Raw genomic sequence first — 27413 nt, forward strand, 5'->3', positions numbered from 1 at the left:
GGCCCATTTGCCTGGTTGACATACAAGATCTTCCTTGAAGGGATACCTTTCCTTCACACCTGACAGGAGACGCCTCCAGAGGGTGAAGACTTGTGGTCCATTTCCAATTGCTTTGTCAATGCCTGCATCCCTAGCAAGGGATCCCAGCTGCCTGGCTTCCCTGCCCTCTAGTTCCAGACTATTGGCTCCAGTGTCTCAGCACCAGAGCAACCAGGTGACAAGGTGCTCACCTGGACAATGACCAAAATCCTTTCGAATATCTCGTAGCTCATGCTGGGATAGGCCTCAGGTAGTTATTGATGCTTTTATGATATCTTCCTCTTCATCTTCCCATTCATATGATGGCCCAGCCACTGTGGAGTAGCCCGTCTCGTTGTCTTCCTCCCCAGTCTGAGAAGGAATTCCTCTGCGTTCTAAATGACCTGACTTTCTCATCCATTGTTTCATCTTGGTTACAGGACGAAACAATTAAAACATCTCTGCAACAATTAAAACATCAGTGTGATATCAATATTATTCTCATCCTAAATCCCAAACACAGCACTCTACCAGCTACTAGGAGGAAAATTAACTCTATCCTAGCTTAAACCAGGTCACAAGCCTCCCTATTTTCTTCAAGTTTTCCTTGTTTTTTTCCCAGCTTTGAGACTACAATTTCCCCCCTTTGAGACTGTGAACCTCACTTTTAGGCTTCATAGTTCTCACTGCATAGTTCTTGTCCATTTCTATTAATTTGAAGAAATACTCTATATTATTTATATCTTGTTTCTCTAACATCACTTGGTGAGGTGTGTGCTTGCAAAGCAGGTTAAATTTAAAGCTAACTGAACTATAGAGTTCTGTGTGCAAGTATTGGAACTGTAAGTTGACCCTGTTAAAGAAATTATAATTAGAACAGAAATCATTTTGTCCTTTTAAACAGCAATTTCAAGTCCTCGGTCGGTTCTACTTGTCATAAAGTCTCTTGTGCTTCTTCTGATGGTAGGTCTTGCTTCTCCCTCTTCTGGTGGTGGTGCTGCCTTCACACGAGTGTAGTGAATCCACAATTTGATCCCTTCCACCTTGATTGCAGTGTAGGTGTGGAGAAAGACAGTGTAGGGTCCTTTCCACTTCTCCTTTAGAGGCTCGTCTTTCCAGGTTCGAATCAGCACCTGATGTCCAGGTCAGTATGGGTGTACCGGAACATCCAGTGGAATTGGTAATCGCTCCTGTGCATATCTATGGAGAGAGGACAACACGGCAGACAAAGACAGCAAATATTGTCTGACCCAACCCTCCCCTCTGACATGCATTTGACTCCCTTCTGTCACCAATTCATTTACTGGATATGGTTTTCCATATAATAATTCAAATGGTCTAACTTTTTCTTTAGCTCTGGGGGCTATCCTAATTCTCATCAGAGCTATTGGTAGGGCTTCTGGCCATTTTAGCTGAGCTTCCTGGCAAATTTTAGTCAACTGTCTTTTTAGTGTTTGATTCATTCTTTCTACCTGCCCACTCGATTGTGGTCTCCAAGTGGTATGCAAATCCCACTTAATCTGTAATGCCCTGGATATTTCTTGAACTACTTGTGATATAAAATGAGGTCCATTGTCTGAGGAAAGTCCCTCTGGTGTTCCAAAGTGTGGTATTATTTCTTTCAATAAAGCCTTTATGACTTCCCTAGCTTTATTAGTTCGGCAGGGGAAGGCCTCTGGCCATCCAGTGAATGTGTCCACCAGTACTAGAAGATATCAATATAGTCTTTGTCTAGGCAATTCAGAAAAGTCCACTTGCCAATACTCCCCAGGCTTCATGCCTTTTCTTGTCTCCCCTGGTGGTGGTTTTGGCTGAATCTTGGGGTTGTTAGCACAGCATACAGGACATTTTTGCACTATTTGGTTTGCTATAGTTTGCATTTTTGGTCCAATTGAAAAACACTTCAAACTATCTACCATGGCATCAGCACCAAAGTGCATTCCTTCATGTAAGTCTTTCATTAGTTGTTCAGTCATAGTCTCTGTTATTAGTATCTGTTCATTGGGGGTCTCCTATCATCCATCCTTTCACTTCGTACATTTTAGCTTTTCTGCTAACTGGATCTCTTTAACAGAGTATTGTGGCGGATTAAGTAAAGTCTTTGCACAGGGGACTAACATGCCTTGTAGGTCTCCTGGTGCCCTTCTAGCTGCTTCCTTGGCTGCTAAATCAGCTTTCCTGTTCCCTATTACTATATCATGATCACCCTTTTGGTGGGCCTTACAGTGCATTACTGCTACAGCTTTGGGCTTTTTCACTGCCTCCAACAATTGTAAAATTTCTGGACCGTGCTTGATTGGTCCTCCAGATGTTGTCAGTAATCCTCGCTCTTTCCAGATGGCTCCATGGGCTTGCAAAACTACAAAGGCATATTTAGAATCTGTGTAGACATTGAGCGTCTTTCCTTCTGCTAATTCCAAGGCCCTAGTCAAAGCAATTAATTTAGCTTTCTGTGCTGAGGTATTATGTGGTAGTGGTTTTGCTTCTACAGTGTCCCAGAGAGTCACGACCGCATATCCTGCTTTACGCTGTCCCTTTTCCATGAAGCTGTTGCCATCTGTAAAATAGTCAAGATCTACATTCGTGATTGGTTCATCTTTAAGGTCAGCTCAACTGGCAAATTTTGCACAAACCTGTATTCACTATTTGTTTTTTTTACTGGCAGTATTGGGGTGTTGAAGCTAGATTGGCATTCATGGATTAGTCCATAAGATAAGAAATTGTTTATCAGAGGCTCTAGACCCTTCCTTGCTGTAAGGCTAATTGGATATTGTGGCACCTTTACGGGTACAGCTCCTGGTTTTAGCTCAATACAAACTGGAAGTGCGTTTTCCATCTTCACTGGAACCAGGGGATCGGCTGGGGAAATCAGAAATTCATCCCCCGGTCTCCTTCAGTCTGAGTACTCTAGCATAATCAAGCCTGCTCTCGTTTCTCACTGCCTACTGTTTCCTTTTTCTTCCTCAGCAGACAGTCTTTCTTCCAGTGCCCCTCCTTCCTGCAGATAGCACACTGGTTGGGGCCCAAGTGAGTTTTTCGCTGTGCCTCCCTTGCCTTTTCTCGCCATTGCCTCCCTGAAAATTCCTCTCATTCACCCCTACTCCTACCTCCGTCTCTCATAGCCACTGCTATCAGCGACGCCTGTACTTTCATTTTTTCCCTGCCTTTCTTTTCTTCCTGGTTGTTATAAACCTTACAGGCTTTGTCGATCATCTGTGATACTGACATTCTTCCATCCGTCTCCTCTATCTTTTGCAGCTTTTCCCTAATGCATGGGGCTGATTGCCCTATGAACAGCATGGCAAACAGTCACTCATTCACCTGCTCATCTGGGTCTAAATCTGTCCACTTTTTGGCTGTTTTACAGAGGTGTTCATAAAGAGCAGATGGATTCTCACCCAGGCCTGGCGGACCTTGTATTATTTAAAGAGGTCTTTTGGTTATAGTACTCCATGTTGAATCCCATACAGGACTAATTGATTATATTGTTCTATTAATCGCTGACCCCTGAGAGTATTTGGGTCCCACTTAGGATCTTTCTTAACAGGTAACAATTCTTCTACTTCCTCTTTCGTGTACAAGTTCTTCGTTTCTGCCTGAGCTTTCTCTATGACCATTCTCTTTTCTTCTACAGTCAACAATGTGTTTAACAGGGCGTGCATATCCCCCCAGTTAGGGTTTGTTGTGGTTTAACCCGGCTGGCAGCTAAGCACCACACAGCCGTTCGCTCACCCTCCCCCTCCCTCTCTGGGATGGGGGAGAGAAACGGGAAAGTGAAGCCTGTGGGTTGAGATAAAGACAGTTTATTAAGACAGGAAAATGATAATAATAATAATAGTGATAATAGGACTACTACTAATAATGTGTACAAAACAAGTGATGCCCAATGGAATTGCTCACCACCCGCTGACCGATGCCCAGCCTATCCCCGAGCAGCCGGCCCCCCCACCCCGGCTAGCCACACCTATATATTGCTTAGCATGACGTCAGATGGTATGGAATACCCCTTTGGCCAGTTTGGGTCAGCTGTCCTGGGTCTGTCCCATCCCAGCTCCTGCTGCACCCCTAGCCTGCTCGCTGGCAGGAAAGAGCGAGAAGCTGAAAAGTCCTTGGCCTGGTGTAAGCACTGCTCTGCAACAATTAAAACATCAGCATGTTATCAGTGCTCTTCTCACCCTAATCCAAAACATAGCACCCTACCAACTACTAGGAGGAAAATTAACTCTGTCCTAACTGAAACCAGGACAGATATCCACCCCTTATTCCATACCATTTATGTCATGCTCAGGTTACACTCTTTCCAATACATTCTAATTAATCACCATTTTCATCTATGGTATATAGCAATCATGGTAGTGATGACATACAGTATTATATAATAATTAACATACTACAATTCAACTCATGGGCTATTCTCACCCAGTATCAAATCCCCTTGAGGTACACACCGGACCTCCCCATTCTTTTGCATTATCCACCAAGTGCATCCAGGTCCCTGAGCAAAAGCAATCCCACGAATGGGTTTGCCTTTTCCTGAGGCAGGAGTAGCCCAGACTGTTTTACCCAGCATGTTTCTTACGTGCACTACAGGAACTTTATCCCCTTCTACAGTGCGTAACAGGTTTGATGGGGCAGGTCCAGCACGGTTGGCAGATCCCCTAGTATTGACTAACCAGGTGGCCTTTGCCAAATGAGTATCCCAATTTTTGAATGTCCCAGCACCCATTGCTTTCAGTGTAGTCTTTAACAGTCCATTGTATCATTCAACTTTCCCAGAGGCTGGTTCATGATAGGGGATGTGATATACCCACTCAATACCATGTTCTTTGGCCCAAGTGTCTATAAGGTTGTTTCGGAAATGAGTCCCGTTGTCTGACTCAATTCTTTCTGGGGTGCCATGTCGCCATAGGACTTGCTTTTCAAGGCCCAGGATAGTGTTCCGGGCGGTGGCATGGGGCACAGGATATGTTTCCAGCCATCCGGTCGTTGCTTCCACCATTGTAAGTACGTGGCGCTTGCCGTTGCGGGTTTGAGGGAGTGTGATGTAATCAATCTGCCAGGCCTCTCCATATTTATATTTCAGCCATCGTCCTCCATACCAAAGAGGCTTTGACCATTTGGCTTGCTTGATTGCAGCACATGTTTCACAATCATGAATAACCTGTGCTACAGTGTCCATGGTCAGGTCCACCCCTCGATCACGAGCCCATCTGTATGTTGCATCTCTACCTTGATGGCCTGAGGTGTCATGGGCCCATCGAGCTATAAATAATTCACCTTTATGTTGCCAGTCCAGGTCCACCTGAGCCACTTCAATCTTAGCAGCCTGATCCACCTGCTGGTTGTTTTGATGTTCTTCAGTAGCCCGATTCTTGGGCACATGAGCATCTACATGGCGTACCTTTACAACCAGGTTCTCTACCCAGGCAGCAATATCTTGCCACAAGACAGATCTCCGGATGAGATTCCTAAGTAGTTGTTTAACCCTCAACAAAACCTGAAGCGCATTCAGGAGACATAACAACAAGAACATGCTGGTCTGAGTATCCCAAGGATATTCAGCATCTTGGAGAACTACCGTAACTAGCTCGGGGGATAAGAGGGTGGTGAAGGAGAAAGGGAGTGTGAACAGGTAGGAAAAAATATCTTCCCCTGTCCCCTCCACAGATTGGCTACCTGACGAAAAAAGGCAACAGGTGTAATTGCTAATAGTTTCTGAGATATGGTTTCCAAAGTATACAGTCATGACCAGAAGTCTCATCATTTCATAAGCCATTGTTACACCGCACAGTACCATAATGACCTTACACCAGGGCCCAGAAAGGATAAACAGTGCGACAGGGAGCACATACAGAAAGTAATGTGCTATATAACTCAATTTGGAAAACAGGCACAGCAGACTTGAGATTAAACCAATCAACATTGTGACTAGCAACTATTAAGCAGGTCTAATACTGATACCAATTTTAGTTTAACACACTCTGGTCAGATCTGTCGTTATCTCAACCCTTCGTGCCCCACGTTGGGCGCCAAAAAGGACTGTTGTGGTTTAATCCGGCCGGCAGCTAAGCACCACACAGCTGTTCGCTCACCCTCCCCCCTCCCTCTCTGGGATGGGGGAGAGAAACGGGAAAGTGAAGCCTGTGGGTTGAGATAAAGACAGTTTATTAAGACAGGAAAGGATTAAGACAACAAGTGATGCACAATGCAATTGCTCACCACCCGCTGACCGATGCCCAGCCTATCCCCGAGCAGCCGGCCCCCCCACCCCGGCCAGCCACACCTATATATTGTTCAGCATGGCGTCAGATGGTATGGAATACCCCTTTGGCCAGTTTGGGTCAGCTGTCCTGGGTCTGTCCCCTCCCAGCTCCTGCTGCACCCCCAGCCTGCCTGCTGGCAGGACAGAGCAAGAAGCTGAAAAGTCCTTGGCCTGGTGTAAGCACTGCTCTGCAACAATTAAAACATCAGCATGTTATCAGCACTCTTCTCATCCTAATCCAAAACAGAGCACCCTACCAGCTACTAGGAGGAAAATTAACTCTATCCTAGCTGAAACCAGGACAGGGTTATGGGAATTCACAATAGTTTCTAACAACTGATGCATTTCTGCCGGGTTCTCCCTATAAGGTCTGACAGTGTTTCTAGTTTAACAAATATAATGTTGTAAGCGGAACATGAACAAAAAGAGATCCTTCTCCTGGTCCCACTGCCTGTCTTAACGGAGCCTGGGTAACTGGCTCTACCCCTTGTTGGGTTCTATTCCAAGTGCTATTGGGCTATAATTAGAATCATCCTGGGCCTCAGGAGGGGCCTTTGATGTCCCTGCAGAAACATCTGCAGGTAGAGCCTCAGGGGAGGACTCTGATGTTTCCATGGGAACCTCTGCAGCCCGAGTCCCAGGAGTGATCTCTGTCCCTGTGGGGACCTCTGCAGTCTGAGCCCCGGGAATGATTCTTGATGTCCTTGCCAAAACATCTGCCAAAATACCTGCTGCAGAAACACCCATAGACATGCCCACAGAGATACTCACAGCCCGAGCTTCAGGAGAAACCTCTGTCCCTGCAGAAACCTCTGCAGAACCACCTGCAGTCTGAGTTTTGGGGAAGATTTCCAATGTCCTAGTAGAGACCTCAGAAATCCAACTCCCAGGGGAAGTCTCTGGCATCCCCACAGAAGTCCCAGAGGTAGGGGAAGCCTCTAGTCCATGCTGCGGTGGTGGTGCTGAAGGTTCCAAAAACTGAACTTCTTCTTGTTCTAGACTCGGATAAATTTTAGGGGGTTTATCATTCTCTTTTTTTCCTTTCTTTTCGGCGCATAACATAACACGATCTTCCCACAATCCACACTCCGTCTGACTTTGCAAGTCCTGATACAGCGACATGAAAGCACTACCATACATCACTTCATCCCATTTTCCTTCCCACCGGCAAAATAACAGCAATTGCCATATGGTATCATACTTAAAGGATCCGTTTTCTGGCCATCGTTCTCCACCATCTAATTCGTACTGAGTCCACTCCTGATTACAATAGTGCTTCATTTTGTCCTTTATCAAATAATTACCACCAAATTTAAACCAATTTCTGAGGATGCATCCCAGGGGGGAAGAAGGGGGTTTCTGGACTGACTGCTTCCCATTTCCTCTAGCGGCTGCTCACACTTGGCTTTATTCTGGTAGCTCACGGAGCAGTTTCCCATTCTTGCTAAATCACGGCACCAATCAGGTAGCTCACGGGGCTATTTCCCATTCTTGCTAAGTCACAGCGCCTACATGTGAGGCTGACAATCTGCTCTTCGTATACCCATAGGAAGATATAAATTGTACTCACTAGTCCAGTGACTCCCCTTGATCCCCAGACGTTCGGTGGATTCCTCAGAGCGTTGCGCCGTTGTAACCACTTGCCAGCCCCGGACTCTCGGAGGGTCTAATCTGGACCCCAATAAAATCACCAGTGCACGCTTGGTCTCTGACGTGCTCCCCTCCGATGCAGATGCTGTTGAGATGGACCGGGCAAGGCTAATTTAGGGGGCCCATCTGGGTCGCCAAAGCTGTTGTCCATAGGTTTGTGCCCAGTGCGCCGCGCCAATAAGTACACAGAGTCAGAATCCACACAAAGGTCTTTTAATTAAATAATTAATTATATAACTCTGCAGAGTCAGGTGTTTGGCGATCTTTTGCAAAGCAAGCACACCTCTGACTCGAATCACCATCATTTATACACAGCAAACTTGTGAAAACTATCTCTTTGGCTACTTTTGATTGGCTATTACAGCTCACGCAACTTACCTGTACTGAGTTTGCACATTACAGAAGAATAGCGGGGGGGGGGGGGGAGGGGGGGGAACACACCAAATCCCAAATTAGCATACATTAGCATTTTGGTGGGTGTGGTTTTTAATATGTTAATGACCCTTAATGAGCAAAAGGTCACTCTGGAGCTGTTTTTCTCCTTCTTTTTCTTTACCTTTTATCCTTTATCTTCCTTGCTTCTCTTAGCTCAAGGCTACCTGTCTCTCTCTTTCCTTATTTTCTCAGCTAAAAGACCACACAAGCTATAGAAAGACTACACAAGCTACAGGCCTCCCTATTTTCTTCAAGGTTTCCTTGTTTTTTCCCAGCTTTGGGATTACACTAGCCCAGGAGCTGGCAAGGCTCATTGAGAGGGCTTTAAACTCGGTACAAAAGGGGTCAGGGATGAAATGAGACTAGATAGAGATGAGCCTAGGGGAGCAGTACCAGGGTTGGGGGTGAGGGCAATGGCGCAACTGAAGCGCATCTACACCATCGCACGCAGCATGGGCAACAAACAGGAGGAGCTGGAAGCCATTGTGCAGCAGGCTGTGGTGGTTTTACCTTGCTAGGCAGCTGACCTCTGCCACAACTGCCCTCTCACTCGCCCTCCTCAGAAGAGGAGGGGAAGAAGTAAAGGAAAGAAACAACTCACGGGTTGAGATAAGGATAATTTAATTAAAGGGAAAAATAATTATTAAGGAAAAAATATTATTAATTAAATAATTTAACTAAAGGGGAAAGGGAAAGGGAAAAAGGGGAAAGAAAACAGAACAAAGCAAAACAAGCAAAGGCCGTGTGGAAGCACAGAGGAAAGAAATTACTCTCTACGTCCCACCAACGAGCGATACTTGGCCACGTCCTTGAAGAAGGGCCTCAGCGCGCGTAGCCATTGTTCGGGAGGACAGATGTTTTCACGAGAGCCTACCCCTCCCCTCTCCTTCCTTTTCCCCACCTTTTACTGCTGAGTGTGACATCATATGGTATGGAATATCCCTTTGGTTGGTTTAGGTCAGCTGCCCTGGTGATGTTCCTTCCACATCTCTTGCCCACCCCCAGCCTGCTGGCTCTGGGGGGGTTAGAGGGAGTCCTGATGCTGTGCCAGCACTGCTCAGCAGTAGACACAACACCGGTGTGATACCAGTGCTGTTTTAGCTGCAAGTGCAGAGCACAGCACTGTATGGGCCGCTACAGGGAAAGTTAACTCCATCACAGACAGACCCAGTACACAGGCAAACTAAGACTTAGTTGCCATCACTGAAACGTGGTGGGACCACTCTAGCTAGCCACCCCTATATATTGCTTAGCATGACGTCAGATGGTATGGAATACCCCTTTGGCCACTTTGGGTCAGCTGTCGGGCTCCACGGGCTACAGGTCTGGCCTGGAATCTGCTCTGCGTCCTTATCTCAACCCTTGAGCCCTTTTCATCGTATTTTCTCCCCGTTCCTCTTTGAGGAGGGGGAGTGAGAGAGCGACTGTGGTCGAACTTGGATGCCCACCCGAGTAAAACCACCACACCTTGCGTATTCAGAAGTGATTGTGCAGGCATAACAGTGGCATAGCATTGGGGAGTATGTTAAGCAGCTAAGGGGAAGGTGCCACTGTCACAAAATAAGGAGGATAGCTAAGAAAAACTGGATGAAAAAACAGTACAAAAAATAGTACGAAATCAGTATAAACAAAAAATCACGGGCCCTCTAGTCATGAGAGAAGAAGGAAAAAAAAAAGGAAAAGGAGAAATTAACAGTTGGTCAAATAAAACTGTACATTTGTACAGCCCTGGTATAATAATAAGCATTGAGTAGTTTGTGAACCTGTAGTACTCAGCCAATGAGGAAACGGGAGGAATCAAGCATTAGGTAATAGGGAATATAAGGTTATGATATACTTTTGCTGGGTGCTCCTGCTTGCAGGACGCCGGCCATTGCAATTGTGAATAAATGGCTTCACAGAAGACCCTGTCTGAGAAAATTGTTGAGGTATTTCTTGTGGGAAAGGAATTCGCATGGGGGCTTAGCGCTGTTTCATACGCCCCTGAATTAGAGATAATGAGGAAATAAGCGGTAGAAACAAAAACTTGAGCAAGGTCAAGATAAATTAACTTGGCTGCAGTGCTAAAGATGAGCTTTGGGCAGTGGCCAATTGCTGGCTGGCTTGAGGCGCGTGTCTGAGGGTCTCTAACCAATTGTATGACAGAATCAGGCACGTGGACAGCGCATGGGGTTACGGGGAAAGTATATGTAGTGGTGAAAAATGGCAATAAAGGCCTTCTGTTCAAGAGCCATCAGGAGTCCTTGTCTTTCATCCCTTCAAATGGTGATCCCGACGTGATCGGGAAGAGAGAAACGCTGAGAGAAGCGTCTGAAGGGACCCCAGCCGAACAACTCAAGCTGACGGCGGGACCGCGGCTTTAATCCTGGGACATCACCTCAAGAAGCAGGAGAGCGGCTGGGGCATTAACTATGGGAGCTAATCTGAGGCGGCGATAGCTAAGCTACTGACTCAACTCGTGGTAAAAAGAGGAGTGAAATATGACCCACATAAAGTGAAATGATTGCTAAAGTTCTTACGAAAGAACGGGGCCCCGATACCAGCTTCGGTGGTGTTTGATTTAAAAACTTGGAAGAACATGGGGACAACTCTATGGGACGCTGCCTCGCAGGGAAATACAACAGCTGCTGAGGTGATAACGACCTGGTGCTTAGTGACTGAGACACTGAGATCATGGCAAGTGGAAAAAAGGGTAGAGACAGTGGCCGCTCAGGCTACGCAGGCGGGTGAAATAAAAAGCTGTGACTGCGTACCGCTGGAGGAAGTAAACCCGATAGACTTGGGAACAGAGGCAGAGACGACGTCTCAGCGGCCGTTAGCGCTGCCGCTGCCACCGACAACAAGGCCAGCGACGCTGCCCACGGGGGATCTTTTTGACCCCCAAGATCATTGGAAACAACTTCAGAGAGAAGCAGTAAAGGGGGGGGGGGGGGGGGGGGGGGGGCGGCGCGCAGGGCTCGTTTTTCCAGTCCAAGTTCGGGATAGCGGGCAAAATGACTGGCACCCCTTCTGGTGGGACCTTATTAAGGAACCGCGTAAGGCGGTGACCACTTATGAATTATCGGCCCTGTTTACGGGGGACGATAATATATATAATATAATATAATATACTCTTACTTTACAGTTATCACAACCTTCACAAACTTCACTTACATCAAAAAGAAAAAGAATTCCCCACACCAAAATAAACATAACATCATCACAACACCGACGAGGTGGACAATTTACACACACACCACCCCTCATCCCTTCACCACACTAATATGAAACATATTTTTCACAATTGCTGCTTTCTTAAATTCTTCACAACTATTGCATTCATAAAAACATCCAGTCCGTGTTTTGCCCGTTACTTCTCTCAACTATCATCCTTATCTCAAATTCCTTGAGCCCCACGTTGGGCCAGTAAAAAACCATAAGAAGTTATCATGGATTTGGGGTAGGAGGTTTGAAGAAACCAATCTTCCGGCAGTATCGGACAATAAATGGCACAGAAACTATAGTAATGCTGAGTCGTACTGGAGCAAACAATTTGTGAATAGCATATGCCAACACAAATGTGCTTGTACCAGCAGCCCTTTTAGACTGCAGCGATGATTCACTGAAACCAAGTTTGAAGAGAACTGCAGTCATATCTGTTATAAATGACTGAGTCCCAAATAGGATTACAATCAAAGTTTACAATTTATTAAACGAATAGAGGCAAGCAAACAGCGCTGGGTGCGCCGGGAGTCTCTGCTCCACCAGGAAGCACACCTGTTACGTAAGGCGGCTGGTTTTTATGCTCCTAGGCTAATACATATTCATTACTACTTCTAGAAGAGGCAGGGTTATTATAATTGGTTTCCCGAATCCGAAGTCCTCCCAGGTGCGCCTGCTTATCAGTCTCTGTTAGTCTCTCGGGGGCCGCTCGGACGGGGAGGCTCATATTCTTCCTCCTTATCTAGTGGTCTCTTGGCCGGATGTCAGAAGTTACTGCACATCCGTGCAATGTCAGCAGCTTTTCTCTGAAGAAATCCCTTTGTTCTCTTCTCGCCTAAACCCAGGCCTCAATGTTAACCCTTCAAATCCCTTAGTGGCACGAATTGCTGGACCATTCCTTACAATTCCTCCCCTTCTTTTTAATATCATCAATTCGTGTCTCTTCTTCAACCTTTGTTAGTAGCAATTGGATTTCATCAGTCAGTTCTCGGGGTGTCCATTTCTTAAGCATCATTATCGCACATCACCTTTTCTCTCCCAAAGTCATCACAAATTGGGTGCTATTTATTATTCGCCATATCAACAACGTAAAGCAAGGTATCATACAAGGGTTTCATTAGTTAATTTAATCCCTGATACTTTACAGGCCAGTAATGACCTAGCTGCCCCAGTGTATTGGGTTTGATGGCAAGGTTTGGGGGGGGGGGGGGGGCTGCAGTGGCAGCCCCCCACGAGGAGAATCCAGAAACCTCCCCGTAGCAGATAAGGGACAATTTCATCCGGCCCCAGAGGGGTCCACTGCTGCCCAGAGCCAAGCCATGAGCAACACAGTCCCTGCCTCTGTGAAAGCACATCCACGAAAACAAGCGAACAAACAAAAACCTGCTGCTCAACAGCAGCTGGGAGAGCGAGGAGCTCAGAAGGAGGGGGTGGAGGCGCTCCAGGTGCCGGATCCGAAGCCCCCTGTGGCCTGTGGAGAGGCCCCTGGTGGAGCAGGCTGCCCCCCCCCCCCCCCCCCCCTTCTCGATACTTGGGAAACTGACCAAACACCACAGCAAATATACCAAAACTTCTAGACTGTTACTTAGATAATGCCTACATCCTCTTTCCCTGCTCATTCAACTTTCCCAACTCATTCAAAAAACAGCTCTGTCAAGCATTACATACCACACCTTTAACACCTTCAATAACCCTTTTTAACACTTCTTCTTATCTTTCTCCAGCCTGTACTTTCACCAAAGTCTCAGTCATTAGCCAACTTAATTCCATACCTTTCTCCCTCATCCCATTTTCCTTCTCTCCTCCTTCTTCCACTCCGGATATTCCTACCTGAAGTGGCCAGCCTGCCCACACTTAAAACATCCCATCAAAGCCTGTCCCTGCTAAGATTCAGGCCGCAACACGGGTAGCTTTCCTTGCCTGCCATTCCTTCATCTCTCTTCCTCTCTTTTTCCATCCTGGCCCTGACTCCCCCTGAAGATTTTCTTCCTCTTTCTCCAACCCTCTGCCTGACTACCTGCTACACAGTCAATACCATTAGTTTCACTGTCTGCTTTTCCTTCTCATCTCCCCTCCTGACATACACCTTCAGGGCCTCCCACAGGAGGGCCCCCCAGTGACTGTTCACTACATCCCCCCCACCTTCTGGAGCATTTTCTGTGCATCTTGCCAGGCTTCAATCACAAAATGAACTTTCAAGAGCCCTTGGGATACCGGGTCCTCAGGATTCATCCCCAAGTACTTTCTCATTCTGACCCCAAGTCTCTCATATGATTTCTGTGTTACACACTATTATTATTCCAGCCAGGATCGGCAAGTGGGTATTTCTGCCCTGCCGGTATTACCCCTGGTCCTGGAGGATGAGTTCTTTCCCATTTTTGTATAGCAGCTCTCCTCCTGATCATTCCCATTTCTTTCCCTGTAAACAACATATTTATATACATAATTCCCCCCCCCCCCCCCCCCCCAAGAGTATAAGTTTGGTCCTAGGAAACTCCTAACGTCTCTGCTGGTAAGGAGGGGGGGAAGTTCACTTAAGAGGATACACAGTTAGTGTTAGCACTGTTAGCATCAGGGAAGGCAAAATTCTCAGTACCTCTTCTACCTTGTTTTAATTCTTGCCAGAGCCTAGAGTACGCTGTTCTCCAGGGACAGTGTTAATTGCAGTCCCTGTCTCCTTTCCTGGAGCGACTGCTGCTGCCACCGGTGCAATATTAGGATTATAGGGAGCATAACTTGGCTCCTCCTCCAAAAAAAAGGAATCTTATTGTTTACACACAAATTTAAAGCCTGAATTTTCATCAGGCCCGTATTTTGGCCAAAATACTGCTGTTTCCTTAATTGGTTCTTTTGTCCAGACTAATACACAATATTTAACCATATATTTTTTTTTTTTTTTACCATCTCCTCCAATTTTGAGATTATTTTTCCAATTTCTTATAATTCTTCAGGAAGAACTTTCGGTAGGCACTCCCCCAGGGATATCTCCCTGTCCCCTGGAACTCATATTTCCCATTTTTCCTATTCTGGAAAATGGGGGTGTACTGCCAAGCACTTCCCCGTGCAAGGGCTACCGCACACCTATGAGTTTACCAGATTCCCTGGTGTACTTCCGAGCACTTCCCCGTGCAAGGATTACTGTACACCAAATTTCCCTGGTGTACTGCCAAGCACTTCCCCGTGCGAGGCTTACCGCACACCAAATTTCCCTGGTGTATTGCCAAGCACTTCCCTGTGCAAGGGCTTACCATACACCAAATTTCCCGAGACTCTTCCTTTCTCTCCCTTATCTCACGCTTCGTCCGTCTCCGGCCGCGCCCCTCGCGGAGCTACGGAACCGCGGATCAGGACTCCACACTCGCTTCGTACAAAAGTACGTCTCAATCACACATCACACATCACACAGAGTCTCACCCGACCCCCAAGGCAATACTTAATATTTCTTACCTTGGTTTGTGCACAGAGTTACCGGATCAATTCTTAAAACCCGGAGTGCCTACCTTCTTCCTTTCCCCACTACTTCACGGATCCTGCCTCTTTAATCAGTCTCGGGCCCTCTGTCAGCTCTCCGCAGAACCGCCACCGTCGATGCACAGGACCGCTGAAATCAGCGGGGCATGCCTTCCTGCTGCTGCGGCGGTGGGGCTCCCCGGTAGGTGACTGGATCCCGGACGAGCCCCCAAATTGTGAGAAACACTCCGTAGCCAATAACTTAGGCTCAGGCGAGGATCTCAGTGAAGTAGTAATTTATTCGCGATTACAATCAAAGTTTACAATTTATTAAACGAATAGAGGCAAGCAAACAGCGCTGGGTGCGCCGGGAGTCTCTGCTCCACCAGGACGCACACCTGTTACGTAAGGCGGCTGGTTTTTATGCTCCTAGGCTAATACATATTCATTACTATGGGGGTTGTAAGAATGGCCGTTCCTCCTCTTTCCCTGTGGCTCCAATTATTGTAGTTGTCTTAGCTCCTAATCGTCCTTTTAAACTATTTAACACTGAATGTGTTGCTCCTATTACATTTACAGTCTAATTAACACAGAGGAAGAAGCTCCCATAACCAACAAAAAATTCAAGCCTCTGTCTTCGTTTCCTAGCTTTATTTCAACTAGTGGACCTGCTAGGGTAGATGCCCCAGGTCCCCGTCATTCCTGACTGTTGTAAGTTTGTCCTGCAGCCTAAGACAATTTCTTTCTGATATCAGGGGCCGATTGCCCTGGAAAGAGGCTAGCCAATTGCCTCTGATTTTTTTTTTTTTTTAAGCCAGGTCCATTTTTTTTTTCTCATTGCATTTCAAAGTTAGTCCAAAAATTCAAAAATTCCATAAATTCCATAGGGGTTTCTTTTGGACCTTGTTGGAACAGATTCTCAATTCCCAATAGCCAATTTAACCAGATTTTGGTATTTACATCATTTCCGGGGTGATTAGGGTCTCAGTGAGGGGGTCGGTCAGGGGAATGCAATCGTTGAAAGTTCCCTGAGCGGTCCCATTGGCAATCTGAGCTCACACATGAACTCAGGTTGTTTTAAGAGTTAGCTGCTTTTCTGTTTCCATGACAACTCTCTCGGACCCATCATGGTCCCTCTGCCCCAGAGGGCTCACACCCGCGATTTAGAGATCTCAGCCTCGGGTTGAGACGGAACTATTAACATTCCTACATCCTCTTTCCCTGCTCATTCAGCTTCAAACAGCTCTGTTAAATACTACATGCCACACAACCTTTAACACCTTCAACAACCCTTTTAACACTTCCTTTATCTTTCTCCAGCCTGTACTTTTCTAATGCCAACACCAAAGGCTCAGTCAGGGGCCAACTTAATTCCAAACCTTTTCCCTCCAAGATGCTGAAACAACATATCAGTATACAACATTTCATCCTATTTTCCTTCTCTCCTCAAAAACAACATTAATTGCAAGACACTGTTATAGTCGATTGATCCATAAAGTGGCCATTTAGCTTATATAGTGGCCACCGTTGATTGCAATACTTAGTGAAAGTCCTCTTGCTTTCTGTGCCCCCATTTCTAACAATATCCTTCCAATGTGCCAATATGCACCCAAGGAGGCTTTTTTTTTTTTTTAGGACGTCTTTGTTTTGGATTTTACCCATTTCCTTGATTTCCCATTCCCTTTTATTTATTTATATTAGTTAATGTCCCTTGTTTCAATTTCCACGCAAACCTTTTTATTGCAGGTTTTTACTATCTTTTCCTAATCTTCTTCCCAAATGTCCCAGTTGTCTGGGATTAAACTCTTCTTTCCACAGACAAACTCCACTATTTCAGATTATTAATGAGCCCCGTTCCAATCATAAATCCACAGGACTTCGGAAAAACACCTGAAGTACTCAGCCTTCTGTCTTCTAGACAAGCAATACCACCTTTTCACAAAATTTACATTTCAACAGGACCGAATTTCAAGCCGAATGCTAATTTTTCTCATGCACTTTGTTAGTAAGCCTACACAAAACAAGAAATCACTCCTGTGTATCCGTCAAGATGGGGGTTTAAAAGGTACTGAGGCCTAAATAAATTCGCTCTCCCCCTTCTTACCAAATTCCCAGGGCTCGGGTCCGAGCCACCAAAGAAGTGACTCTCAGTTCTACCACTTTGATAATCAGTCAGCCCCCCTCCCCCGATACTTGGGAAACTGACCAAACACCACCGGGAATATACCGAAACTTCTGAACTGTTACTTAGATAATGCTCCCACCTTCCTCCTTGACACAAAACATTTAAGAACAAAATAGGATTACAAGATGCACCACCGGGGGTGGATTGTTAGGATATAGAGGTGGTAGGTTATCCAATGACTCCCATTCATCATCTTTTTCCTTTTTTTTTTTTTTTTTTCCTTCTTCTTCAAACTTCTCGTCTGCTTTTAGTGTAAATATTGAGGCTGGAAAAGGACGTGAGATCCTGATCCATAATCCTGCATAATCACTTTCCTCCTGGCTAAAGGGTTCCTTTGGATTAACATGTATATTTACGGCCTGGCAAACCCAGTCTTCAAAGGATCCGAAAACGGGCCAAAAGACATGTGGTCTTAAAGGCTCCTTTGGCCATTCTGTCATACAATACCGAACCATTTTTAATTTACTTTTTTCCTTTTCTGGGGCCCCTATCGTTCCAATTTCTAATCATTATCCCTAATGGACTTTCTGGTGGTATGTCTGGTAATTTGCTCCCTTTTCTCTGGTCCCGGGTCTTCAATTTTGTCTGACCCATCTAGGAATTTTACTGTGGCAATTCCTACAGCCCTTGGTTGCCTTAGTGAGAGTGTCTTGCAGGGGGTTTAGGACCTATCACCCACCCACGAATCCTATAGGAATCGCTTCGGTCCTTCACCGGCCAAGTCCCTCGTGGGAGATTGGAACCGCGGTTAGAAGACCTCCACAATGGCTTCGGAACTACGTTCCGTCTCAGTCACACTCTCACACACACAGGCAACCGAATCCCACCCAACCAAACGGTATACGCCTTAAATACTTACGACTCCGTCGTCTTCGTTCGGATCTTCGCGCGCAGAATTACGGGCAAAATATAGTGCTACAGCCGGCAAAGGGAGCTCATAAAAAAATCTAAATCTTTGCTTGCCCTTATTCAGGTTCAAGATGGTGTTAGTCCCGACCCGACTCGAACAGGAGCCACCAAATGGTGGGGGCGCCCCTCCTAGATCAAGTCAGAGTTCAGGAACCAAGACCATCCCGGACGAGACCCCAATTGTTATAAATGACTGAGTCCCAAATAGGATTACAATCAAAGTTTACAATTTATTAAACGAATAGAGGCAAGCAAACAGCGCTGGGTGCGCCGGGAGTCTCTGCTCCACCAGGACGCACCCCTGTTACGTAAGGCGGCTGGTTTTTATGCTCCTAGGCTAATACATATTCATTACTACTTCTAGAAGAGGCAGGGTTATTATAATTGGTTTCCCGAATCCGAAGTCCTCCCAGGTGCGCCTGCTTATCAGTCTCTGTTAGTCTCTCGGGGGCCGCTCGGACGGGGAGGCTCATATTCTTCCTCCTTATCTAGTGGTCTCTTGGCCGGATGTCAGAAGTTACTGCACATCCGTGCAGAGTCAGCAGCTTTTCTCTGAAGAAATCCCTTTGTTCTCTTCTCGCCTAAACCCAGGCCTCAGTGTTAACCCTTCAAATCCCTTAGTGGCACGAATTGCTGGACCATTCCGTACAATTCCTCCCCTTCTTTTTAATATCATCAATTCGTGTCTCTTCTTCAACCTTTGTTAGTAGCAATTGGATTTCATCAGTCAGTTCTCGGGGTGTCCATTTCTTAAGCATCATTATCGCACATCACCTTTTCTCTCCCAAAGTCATCACAAATTGGGTGCTATTTATTATTCGCCATATCAACAACGTAAAGCAAGGTATCATACAAGATATAAACAATAATGTCATTACACCACATAAAAAGTGTTTCTGTGAGAAACACTCTGTAGCCAATAACTTAGGCTCAGGCGAGGATCTCAGTGAAGTAGTAATTTATTCGCGATTGCAATGGCGGGCGCCCCACAAGCAGGAGAGCGCACCCACTAGTTCCAAAACACAGTTTATATACTTTTTGATGACAGGACCCTCCCCTGTTTCCCCACTGGAGTGGGTAATCCAGGTTCACAATCTATCTGATGCTTCACAGACAATGCCTGGCCTTCAGTTGCCAGCCTGTTTTTGAGATGGTAATGTTAAAAGCTGTCCCATCATGACATTCTCCAGCAAGGACTGCGTATATACGGGGCTGATAACCCATTAATGGTCACCGCCTTACGCGGTTCCTTAATAAGGTCCCACCAGAAGGGGTGCCAGTCATTTTGCCCGCAATCCCGAACTTGGTCTGGAAAAACGAGCCCTGCGCACCACCACCCCCCCCCCTTCCCCGCCTGGCTTAAAAAAAAAAAAAAATCAGAGGCAATTGGCTAGCCTCTTTCCAGGGCAATTGGCCCCTGATATCAGAAAGAAATTGTCTTAGGCTGCAGGACAAACTTACAACAGTCAGGAATGACGGGGACCTGGGGCATCTACCCTAGCAGGTCCACTAGTTGAAATAAAGCTAGGAAACGAAGACAGAGGCTTGAATTTTTTGTTGGTTATGGGAGCTTCTTCCTCTGTGTTAATTAGGCTGTAAATGTAATAGGAGCAACACATTCAGTGTTAAATAGTTTAAAAGGACGATTAGGAGCTAAGACAACTACAATAATTGGAGCCACAGGGAAAGAGGAGGAACGGCCATTCTTACAACCCCTTGATTTGCGCTTTGGGGGTAAGGAACTAACCCATGAATTTTTGTATGTACCAGAATGCCCGATTCCACTCTTGGGACGGGATCTATTAGCCAACTTAGATGCAACAATAACCTTTGAGGATGGAGAATTAATAATGAAGGTACCTGAGTCCAAAGTAGGACAAATCCTAATGATCAAAGATAAACCCTTTGTTAATATTCCAAGAGAAGTAGAAAATGCAGTTATACCAACAGTATGGGAAACAGATGTACCAGGGAAGTCGAAACTGGCACAACCGGTAAAGGTGGAATTAAAGGAAGGAGCCAAACCTGTTTGAATCAAACAATATCCACTTAAGATAGAAGCTAGGCACGGGAATGGTGAAAATTATTGACAAATTTCTCAAATATCAGATTCTGGAAGAATGTAAATCGGAATACAATACTCCATTTTTTCCAGTAAAGAAGCTGAATGGCGAGTATAGATTTGTACAAGATCTTAGAGCAATAAATGAAATAACAAAGGATATTCACCCGGTAGTAGCTAATCCTTACACATTGTTAACATCTGTGAAAGGGAAATATAAATGGTTTACCGTGATAGATTTAAAGGATGCCTTCTTTTGCATACCTCTTGATAAAGATAGTAGAAAATTATTTGCCTTCAAATGGGAAAACATATTGAAGTTTTTGGACCACATATGGTAACAACCGTTTTGGAACAAAAGGGGGGGGGCACGGGTTATCACCCAGCCGGATGATGAAATATCAGGCAATCCTAACTGAACAAGATGACATAACCTTGAAAACGACTAACCTGTTATATCCAGCAGTATTTCTAGGAACTGTTCCAGAAGAAGGACCGTTGGAACACAATTGTGTGGAAATAATCGAACATACTCATGCCAGCCACAAAGATTTGAAGGATGTACCCCTTGAGAGGTATTCAGTGGGAATACCACACTCCGTGGCACCCACAAAGCTCAGGGAAAGTAGAAAGGATGAATCAAACAATAAAACAACAATTGGCTAAGTTAATGATCGAGACACAGCTGCCCTGGACGAAATGCTTACCATTGGCACTTTTAAACATAAGAACTAAACCACACAGTGAGACTGGATTATCACCATATGAAATGTTATATGGTATGCCTTATTCTCAAGGGATGCCCCTAGGGAACAATGTAGTTGAGGATCATAGTATCCAGAAATACATAATTACCATTGGAAGGAGATTACAGGAGCTAAGAGAAATTGGGATGATGACTCAGACACCACCTTTAGGATTTGCTATTCATAAAATGCAACCAGGAGACAAGGTCTTAATAGAAACCTGGAGAGAAGAATCATTGAACCCCCGATGGGAGGGACCGTACCTTGTTTTACTTACTACTGAAACAGCTGTGAGAACAGCAGAAAGGGGTTGGACCCACGCATCCAGAATAAAAGGACCAATAACTACCGAAGCCTGGAGGGTTGAGTCCACTCCTGGGGAACTGAAACTGAGACTAAAGAGGAACTGATATCCCAGCAATGAGGTTCTGCATGAATTAAGGGCACTGGATAAAGAGGACAAGGCTGAAGGAAAGAGGAAAGGGAGAAGGCAAGACCGGGGTAGGACCCTCCACTGCGGTGTGTATGGTCTACCGAGGGAGGCAACCCCTATGGGTATTGACCGCCGAGTGAGAGTGCCTCGACCGGACTTCTCCCGCGCTAAGATCAGGTTGTCCTGAGAAAAATAACATGAGAACCTTTTAAACCCATAATAAAATTGTGATTAGTTTTTCCAGGAGCTGGATCACCTCGAAGGGCTGAATGGTAACACAAGCTCTGAAAGCGGGCCCAACCCCATGATTGAAGGCGCTTCCCACACTCTCAAGATTGGACGGCGAAAAAGGATAAGAAATGCTATACTTCCTGGTATTGTTTTTACAGGGGCAATTGGGCCATGGGCAAGAATGGAGGAATAACTTTTTCACTTTGGGGGAGGAAGTGGCCAAGGCCTTTAACCTTAGTAACTGCTGGATTTGTGGAGGACCGGGGGGGAACTGGAAGTTGGCCCTGGGTAGCAGGCCCGGTCGAACCCAAGTGGTGGGTCAGTAATTTGAGCGAAGTTCATAATGGGATGCAATTTTGGAAAGAGGAAGGAGGTCCATGGCAGTTGCACTCGTCAGCTCGGGGTGTATACTGCTTGAACAGAACAGGAACAGTGGCGGTGGGAAAAAGCATTTGCAATTGGACTCTGTCCCCCGGATATGATTGTACCGATCCTGGATGTAGTCCTGTAAGCTGTACAGCACGTAGTGGGAAATGGAACGCCACACATGTTCAGCTGAGAAACGGGACTTGGCTGAAATGCTCATATTGAGAATTTTTTGGATCCGGATGTGAAACTGTGGCAAGAGCACAAGCGGGGGGACAATTCGATGGTCAAATCTTGAGCTGTCAGCGTGATAACACCTCTAAGGAATAGCATGTGGTGCGGGTCTATCGTTGGAAATGGCAGGATGAGAATGGGAGGCGAGTGTTCTTTAAACATTTCTGGTCAGCTTATAATATGACAGGCCGCCAAAGAGAACTGAATTGTGACTGTAAGTGGAAACCCAACGTGGGAGCTTGGAAGCGCGCATATACGAGCACAAACGGGGCAGACATTGTAACAGGACCACTCGGTAACAAGGACACTCTGTATTATCACGCCCCAAAGGGTAAAGAGGGATGGGATGGTCCTTTTCCAAACGGGACGTGGGCCCTAAAGGGACATTATTGGGTGTGTGGCAAACATGCTTACAAGAGGCTACCCGGAAACTGGTCGGGAATATGCTATGTGGGGTACATAAGACCCTTGTTCTTTTTATTGTCACAAACACAAGGAAATCATTTAGGAATAAGATGATATGATGACCTGAACAGAGTAAAACGATCTATTGACACTTCCTTAGCCGGGGGTAGTGCCCAAAAATGGGGAAAGGATGAATGGCCTCCTGAAAGAATCATACAGCATACCTGGAACCCGAATGAGTTGATATCAGGAGCCCGAGAACCTATTTATTTTTTTTAGTCAAGCCAGATAAGGGGAGAAAACATTACCATCTCAAAAACAGGCCGGCAACTGAAGGCCAGGCATTGTCTGTGAAGCATCAGATAGATTGTGAACCTGGATTACCCACTCCAGTGGGGAAACAGGGGAGGGTCCTGTCATCAAAAAGTATATAAACTGTGTTTTGGAACTAGTGGGTGCGCTCTCCTGCTTGTGGGGCGCCCGCCATTGCAATCGCGAATAAATTACTACTTCACTGAGATCCTCGCCTGAGCCTAAGTTATTGGCTACGGAGTGTTTCTCACAATTTGGGGGCTCGTCCGGGATCCAGTCACCTACCGGGGAGCCCCACCGCCGCAGCAGCAGGAAGGCATGCCCCGCTGATTTCAGCGGTCCTGTGCATCGACGGTGGCGGTTCTGCGGAGAGCTGACAGAGGGCCCGAGACTGATTAAAGAGGCAGGATCCGTGAAGTAGTGGGGAAAGGAAGAAGGTAGGCACTCCGGGTTTTAAGAATTGATCCGGTAACTCTGTGCACAAACCAAGGTAAGAAATATTAAGTATTGCCTTGGGGGTCGGGTGAGACTCTGTGTGATGTGTGATGTGTGATTGAGACGTACTTTTGTACGAAGCGAGTGTGGAGTCCTGATCCGCGGTTCCGTAGCTCCGCGAGGGGCGCGGCCGGAGACGGACGAAGCGTGAGATAAGGGAGAGAAAGGAAGAGTCTCGGGAAATTTGGTGTATGGTAAGCCCTTGCACAGGGAAGTGCTTGGCAATACACCAGGGAAATTTGGTGTGCGGTAAGCCTCGCACGGGGAAGTGCTTGGCAGTACACCAGGGAAATTTGGTGTACAGTAATCCTTGCACGGGGAAGTGCTCGGAAGTACACCAGGGAATCTGGTAAACTCATAGGTGTGCGGTAGCCCTTGCACGGGGAAGTGCTTGGCAGTACACCCCCATTTTCCAGAATAGGAAAAATGGGAAATATGAGTTCCAGGGGACAGGGAGATATCCCTGGGGGAGTGCCTACCGAAAGTTCTTCCTGAAGAATTATAAGAAATTGGAAAAATAATCTCAAAATTGGAGGAGATGGTAAAAAAAAAAAAAATATATGGTTAAATATTGTGTATTAGTCTGGACAAAAGAACCAATTAAGGAAACAGCAGTATTTTGGCCAAAATACGGGCCTGATGAAAATTCAGGCTTTAAATTTGTGTGTAAACAATAAGATTCCTTTTTTTTGGAGGAGGAGCCAAGTTATGCTCCCTATAATCCTAATATTGCACCGGTGGCAGCAGCAGTCGCTCCAGGAAAGGAGACAGGGACTGCAATTAACACTGTCCCTGGAGAACAGCGTACTCTAGGCTCTGGCAAGAATTAAAACAAGGTAGAAGAGGTACTGAGAATTTTGCCTTCCCTGATGCTAACAGTGCTAACACTAACTGTGTATCCTCTTAAGTGAACTTCCCCCCCTCCTTACCAGCAGAGACGTTAGGAGTTTCCTAGGACCAAACTTATACTCTTGGGGGGGGGGGGGGGGGGGGAATTATGTATATAAATATGTTGTTTACAGGGAAAGAAATGGGAATGATCAGGAGGAGAGCTGCTATACAAAAATGGGAAAGAACTCATCCTCCAGGACCAGGGGTAATACCGGCAGGGCAGAAATACCCACTTGCCGATCCTGGCTGGAATAATAATAGTGTGTAACACAGAAATCATATGAGAGACTTGGGGTCAGAATGAGAAAGTACTTGGGGATGAATCCTGAGGACCCGGTATCCCAAGGGCTCTTGAAAGTTCATTTTGTGATTGAAGCCTGGCAAGATGCACAGAAAATGCTCCAGAAGGTGGGGGGGATGTAGTGAACAGTCACTGGGGGGCCCTCCTGTGGGAGGCCCTGAAGGTGTATGTCAGGAGGGGAGATGAGAAGGAAAAGCAGACAGTGAAACTAATGGTATTGACTGTGTAGCAGGTAGTCAGGCAGAGGGTTGGAGAAAGAGGAAGAAAATCTTCAGGGGGAGTCAGGGCCAGGATGGAAAAAGAGAGGAAGAGAGATGAAGGAATGGCAGGCAAGGAAAGCTACCCGTGTTGCGGCCTGAATCTTAGCAGGGACAGGCTTTGATGGGATGTTTTAAGTGTGGGCAGGCTGGCCACTTCAGGTAGGAATATCCGGAGTGGAAGAAGGAGGAGAGAAGGAAAATGGGATGAGGGAGAAAGGTATGGAATTAAGTTGGCTAATGACTGAGACTTTGGTGAAAGTACAGGCTGGAGAAAGATAAGAAGAAGTGTTAAAAAGGGTTATTGAAGGTGTTAAAGGTGTGGTATGTAATGCTTGACAGAGCTGTTTTTTGAATGAGTTGGGAAAGTTGAATGAGCAGGGAAAGAGGATGTAGGCATTATCTAAGTAACAGTCTAGAAGTTTTGGTATATTTGCTGTGGTGTTTGGTCAGTTTCCCAAGTATCGAGAAGGGGGGGGGGGGGGGGGGGGGCAGCCTGCTCCACCAGGGGCCTCTCCACAGGCCACAGGGGGCTTCGGATCCGGCACCTGGAGCGCCTCCACCCCCTCCTTCTGAGCTCCTCGCTCTCCCAGCTGCTGTTGAGCAGCAGGTTTTTGTTTGTTCGCTTGTTTTCGTGGATGTGCTTTCACAGAGGCAGGGACTGTGTTGCTCATGGCTTGGCTCTGGGCAGCAGTGGACCCCTCTGGGGCCGGATGAAATTGTCCCTTATCTGCTACGGGGAGGTTTCTGGATTCTCCTCGTGGGGGGCTGCCACTGCAGCCCCCCCCCCCCCCCCAAACCTTGCCATCAAACCCAATACACTGGGGCAGCTAGGTCATTACTGGCCTGTAAAGTATCAGGGATTAAATTAACTAATGAAACCCTTGTATGATACCTTGCTTTACGTTGTTGATATGGCGAATAATAAATAGCACCCAATTTGTGATGACTTTGGGAGAGAAAAGGTGATGTGCGATAATGATGCTTAAGAAATGGACACCCCGAGAACTGACTGATGAAATCCAATTGCTACTAACAAAGGTTGAAGAAGAGACACGAATTGATGATATTAAAAAGAAGGGGAGGAATTGTAAGGAATGGTCCAGCAATTCGTGCCACTAAGGGATTTGAAGGGTTAACATTGAGGCCTGGGTTTAGGCGAGAAGAGAACAAAGGGATTTCTTCAGAGAAAAGCTGCTGACATTGCACGGATGTGCAGTAACTTCTGACATCCGGCCAAGAGACCACTAGATAAGGAGGAAGAATATGAGCCTCCCCGTCCGAGCGGCCCCCGAGAGACTAACAGAGACTGATAAGCAGGCGCACCTGGGAGGACTTCGGATTCGGGAAACCAATTATAATAACCCTGCCTCTTCTAGAAGTAGTAATGAATATGTATTAGCCTAGGAGCATAAAAACCAGCCGCCTTACGTAACAGGTGTGCTTCCTGGTGGAGCAGAGACTCCCGGCGCACCCAGCGCTGTTTGCTTGCCTCTATTCGTTTAATAAATTGTAAACTTTGATTGTAATCCTATTTGGGACTCAGTCATTTATAACAGATATGACTGCAGTTCTCTTCAAACTTGGTTTCAGTGAATCATCGCTGCAGTCTAAAAGGGCTGCTGGTACAAGCACATTTGTGTTGGCATATGCTATTCACAAATTGTTTGCTCCAGTACGACTCAGCATTACTATAGTTTCTGTGCCATTTATTGTCCGATACTGCCGGAAGATTGGTTTCTTCAAACCTCCTACCCCAAATCCATGATAACTTCTTATGGTTTTTTACTGGCCCAACGTGGGGCTCAAGGAATTTGAGATAAGGATGATAGTTGAGAGAAGTAACGGGCAAAACACGGACTGGATGTTTTTATGAATGCAATAGTTGTGAAGAATTTAAGAAAGCAGCAATTGTGAAAAATATGTTTCATATTAGTGTGGTGAAGGGATGAGGGGTGGTGTGTGTGTAAATTGTCCACCTCGTCGGTGTTGTGATGATGTTATGTTTATTTTGGTGTGGGGAATTCTTTTTCTTTTTGATGTAAGTGAAGTTTGTGAAGGTTGTGATAACTGTAAAGTAAGAGTATATTATATTATATTATATATATTATCGTCCCCCGTAAACAGGGCCGATAATTCATAAGTGGTCACCGCCTTACGCGGTTCCTTAATAAGGTCCCACCAGAAGGGGTGCCAGTCATTTTGCCCGCTATCCCGAACTTGGACTGGAAAAACGAGCCCTGCGCGCCGCCCCCCCCCCCCCCCCCCCCCCCCCCTTTACTGCTTCTCTCTGAAGTTGTTTCCAATGATCTTGGGGGTCAAAAAGATCCCCCGTGGGCAGCGTCGCTGGCCTTGTTGTCGGTGGCAGCGGCAGCGCTAACGGCCGCTGAGACGTCGTCTCTGCCTCTGTTCCCAAGTCTATCGGGTTTACTTCCTCCAGCGGTACGCAGTCACAGCTTTTTATTTCACCCGCCTGCGTAGCCTGAGCGGCCACTGTCTCTACCCTTTTTTCCACTTGCCATGATCTCAGTGTCTCAGTCACTAAGCACCAGGTCGTTATCACCTCAGCA

This window comes from Anser anser (assembly GCF_964211835.1).
Source record: "Anser anser genome assembly, chromosome: W".
Taxonomy (NCBI): Eukaryota; Metazoa; Chordata; class Aves; order Anseriformes; family Anatidae; genus Anser; species Anser anser.